The sequence below is a fragment of the Cyrtonyx montezumae genome, unplaced genomic scaffold, assembly GCF_038088225.1.
Source record: "Cyrtonyx montezumae isolate F1298 unplaced genomic scaffold, pur_monq_1.0 scaffold_45, whole genome shotgun sequence".
NCBI lineage: Eukaryota > Metazoa > Chordata > Aves > Galliformes > Odontophoridae > Cyrtonyx > Cyrtonyx montezumae.
The window spans coordinates 849,443-853,972 of record NW_027072051.1 but is presented as its reverse complement, the minus strand read 5'-3'; positions in this window follow the sequence as shown (position 1 = coordinate 853,972).

Below are 4,530 nucleotides of genomic sequence, written 5' to 3'. Positions count from 1 at the left end.
AGGCTCTGGAGGATGTATGGGGTGACTGGGCATGTTGAGAAGTCAGATGAAGAACAGTTGCTCCCCTTGAGGTGGACTGAGATGGTCCCAGCTGGTGCAGAAACCTGTCTTTATTTGGAGTTGCAACTCTTTAAATACAACGTGGTGACCTGCAGGAGAGGTGACAAGAGTTCAATCAATTCCTGCCTCCAGCAGGCCAAGACCCCTCTGTGGAGCACCTGGATGCTGTGGGATGCTATGGTTCAAGTCACAGAAAGTCCCTGTCAGCAGAAAATAGGGGAAAATCAAAGCAGCAAAAAGGCTGAAAGATCAGATAAATGTTCTCCCTCCCCCTCCCTGCAGCCCCACAGGGGCCTGACGTGGCAGGACTGGCTGTTTGGTGCTAATCCTCCACACATCTTCTGTCCATCAGAATTCTACCCTGAGGATGGAGGCGGGGGCATCCCTGAATCACCACCCAAACACAAGTGTCATTCCCCAACCAATGCCAGGGAGGAGAGGCTGGAGGGGAAAGGCAGAGCTGCCAGCTTGGGTGGCAGCCTGGACTGACACTGGATTAAAGCAGGGCTGGAGCCAGGGATGTAGCACTGTGAGCCTCACCTCTCCTTCTGCAGCTCAAACCCACAGGTACAAGTGTCTGGGGCATTGTCCAGCCCACAGATTATGAGCAGAACGTTATGGAGACCTGAAGTGCTGGGAGGTGCTGCTGCAGGCAAGGAGCCGGGCAGGAATTTCTGCTGATGCAGCCCCTGGGGTATGCTGCAGCCTGCTCTGGATGGACAACGGTCCCCAGCAACACACCACTGTCACCCAACCACTTGGAGACGTGCCCCCCCCTCAGTGCTTCAAGGAGACAATCTTGGGGCCAGGCAGCAAAATACAATGTAGTGAGGTCAGTGCAAGAGCTGCTTGTCTAGTGCTGGTTATGGGATTGTAACCCTTAACATGGCAAGTTTATAATGCTTTACAATAGAGACTATGTCTGAAAATCCTTATCTCACCTCTTTTCAAACCAAAAGGTGCACATGGACAAAATGACCTGCACGTAGTTACAGGCCAGAGCAGCTTGTTCCGGACATCTGAAGTGGAATAAAAGCCCTGCATCAAACAGCTTGAGCACAGCAGGGCCATTCCCCCTGCTCAAAGGCAGCGTGAGCACGGGGATGCTTTTCTGCACGCCCCGACGTGCAGGCACCCGCTGCCGAGACCGAGGGAACTGTAGCTCCGCTCTTGGGCTGACATTGGCTCATCAGCTGATGGGAAGTTTGACACAAAAGCCCTCTAAAAATAGAGAAGCTCTGGCAAAAGGCACCAGCCCCTCAACGTGCATCCAGCATGGGTTACGCTGCACGCCAGCTCCTGCGTGCAGGGACACGGGGTGGGGTGCCCCACAGGTGGCTGTCCCATCACCTCTGCCTTACAGATGTAAGCTGTGTTCCTAAGGTGGGATAATGCCCACTGTGGGCATGTAATGCTGCTCATAAACACTGAGGCTTGCTTGAGTTTCCTTCTGACCATTAGGACAGTGACTGGGGTGGCTGCACTGAGGACACCCTCTTCCCATAGCACCTTGGCAAAAAGAAGTCATCCTAGGGCTGAACCTCATCCATTCAGGTGCAAAACCCATACGGAGTGGCTTTCATATCCTGTCTCACTGCTGTGTCTCTGCTTGTGGGCTGAGAATGGAGAAAGCACGTCTGTGCCACGAAAACCAGATGTCCCTCAGAGAGATGTGATGTGAATGGCAAAAGCAGCCCCATGGCTCATCCCCCCCCCCAGCTGCTGGAGAGGAAGTGAAGGAATTAACGTGTGAATTAAGAGACATCAATCACAGCACAGAGGAATGAGCCCCGTGGGCGAAGCACTGAGGGAACTCAGGGAGGAGAAATGCTGCAGGGAATGACCAAGACGTAAATCTGATGGCAGCGATGATGGGATGGAAATTCATCCCAGATGCAAAGGAGAGACTCACTTGGCACCAGGAGACTGGGACAGCTGAGGTGGCTCCTTGCACCCCCTAGGGGGAATCCAAGAGGCTGAGCTCACAGGTGCAGGAGGAGGTAGGTCCAGATTTACAGCACACATCACCCACAGGTTCATTTTCCCAGTGCAGCAGGCATGGGTGTTATGGAGGACTTGCACTATATGTTCTGCTACAAACCTCGACAGCTGGAGAGGCAGGGACGAGCCTTCCTGGCACCACAAAGCACTGCCAAAACCCCTCTGAAGTGCAGAGACAGGTGGTGGGCAGCTAGCACGTGTCTTTTAGGGCTCTACAACTGTCCCATGACACCACAGCACCACCAGCATCCCTCTGCCAGTGGGTTTCCAGCAGCTAAATCCGTGATGATGCTTTGTCACCTCCAAGCACGGCTCTGGAAACATTTCAGCCACATGTGATCAGCTGCTGGATGAAAGCTAGGCACATCTCAGCACTCCACCCACAGTGTGCACACTTGCCTGTGACTCCAGCAGCAGCAGGGCAGACCAGAGGCAGCCCTTCATTGCTGGATGTCAGAGGCCCAAGCCTGCTTGCAAAATGCTGCCTATGAATCTCAACTTTTCGACTGTTATCTGCTAAAACTACGTAAATGCTACTGCCTGGATTTAGAGGGCCTTATCTGATGGGATAATCATTGGGTAGAGGAGTGGGGATGTGAGGAGACAGCTGGTGAGCTGAGAAAACAGACACTGTGCAGCTCTAGCTTTTTGCTGGGTATTTTTAGCCCCGCAGGGCTGCCAGGCACAGCCTTGCTGGAAGCAGGTTTGTTGCCGGTGAAAACGTACTTTCTTTACTACCTCTCCCCTCAAAACTATGCTTTCCCCGCATTTTGGGATGGCAAACCAGCACAGCTGTGCACTGCTTGCTTGGAGAGGCTGGATTGCAATGACAGAGCCCAGATGTGGAGCGGCTGATGGAGAACAGAGGCTTGTTTTTTTCTGCCCTTGGGCTGATTATTTGCTCAGTGTGACTCTGTGGCAAGCCAAGCTGACAATGGGATGTTTGGCACCCAACTGGAGCCCTCGTTGACAGCCCCATGTGTGGCCCAGGGAGCACCCTGCTGCCTTCCCCTCTTATATTAGGGAGAGAAGCAGCCCCAGCATCTATCAGTGCAGGCAGAGACAGGTTTGTGGTTTTCCTCTGCACAGCTTCGCTCTCATCTCAGCCCTGACAAAGGAAAGGGAAAAAATAAAAACCTCCATGGCTCTGTCAGCAAGATCATCACCCCAGCAGGCAGCTGGCAAAGAGGGTTTAACGCGCACCTCGGAGGCAACAAGCTCGTGGAGATTGATCATCCCATAAAAACGTCAGTTTGATCTTTTCCGCTCCTAGAAAATCCTCGTCAGCTGCCCAACCTGCCCTCACAAGAGCAGTGCTGCACAGCCAGCACCCGCAGAGCCCTGGAGGAAGGCAGCATCCCCTCCACGCTGCCCCACCACCCCATGCTGACCCCTTCCATTTGGGAGGAAGGAGGATGCACTTTAGCTGCAGGCTGTTCCTTGCAGCACTTCTTTTTTCACCTTCTCTTTGTGATGCTGTGTTAAACGTGGTTAACGGGATGCTGAAGCACCCTGCCTCAACAGTAGAAACTGGCATCTTCAGCACAGAGCCTGGAGATGGAAATCTTTACTCATGATGGGTGTCTGAGATGCCTTTGCTGTGTGTTTGTGCAGGCTGTGGGCTGGGATGTCACCTCCCGGGGCATTTCTCCTGCAGCAGAGCTGCTGCTTGTGGCATGCTGTCCAGATGGGGCTTGTCTGCAATGGAAACAGAGGCTGAGCCCTTCAAGGAGCTTCCCACATCCCTCTCCAGCCTCGTGGAAAGGCTGTTCCACAAGCCTTAGCAGCACTATGCACAAACTCAAGCCCCTGGCTTCTCCATTCTGGAGGACATATGGGAAAAATCTTCATTTCAATAAGAAAACCACCAGATTCAGCCTCATCCAGCTCTCACCGTTCCTCACACCCTCCCCTCAGAGGAACCACTGGGTACACTGTGGTCTCTGGGCCCTCCAGTAACTCAAGGAGGACAAGGAAGACCCACTATACAGTGGGGTCCATATGGTGGTGGCACCTCCACGTTGCACACTGCAGCCCTGCTGACTGCAGATACTGCACAGATGGTACTCGGCCGCTGCCAGGCACAGCCTGAGGCCAGGACACCCAGGGACCATGAGGGAAACGGGGCATTCTGGCTAGAAATAAGGTGCCAATTTTTTAGCAGTAAAAAATGGAGTCATAAACTGAAGGGTGAGATGGTTTTGCACGTGGAGAGTCACCACTGCTGAGATGTGAGCTGTGGGTGTCATTGAGAAAAGGTGCAGTGGTGCTTGCTCTCTTGCCTGGACTCAGTGCCACATCCTGGCAGGCACCAGGATCAGAAGAGGCATTTTGTTGCTCAAACATGTGGAAGTCACCTGAGGTCCCCATGCCTGCAGCAACATGTCCTCCATTTTCCTGGGGACAGAGCCCAACTGCTGGAGATGCAGCAGGATGGGATGTTTGGGCAGCATCCCCAGGGTTTGGACG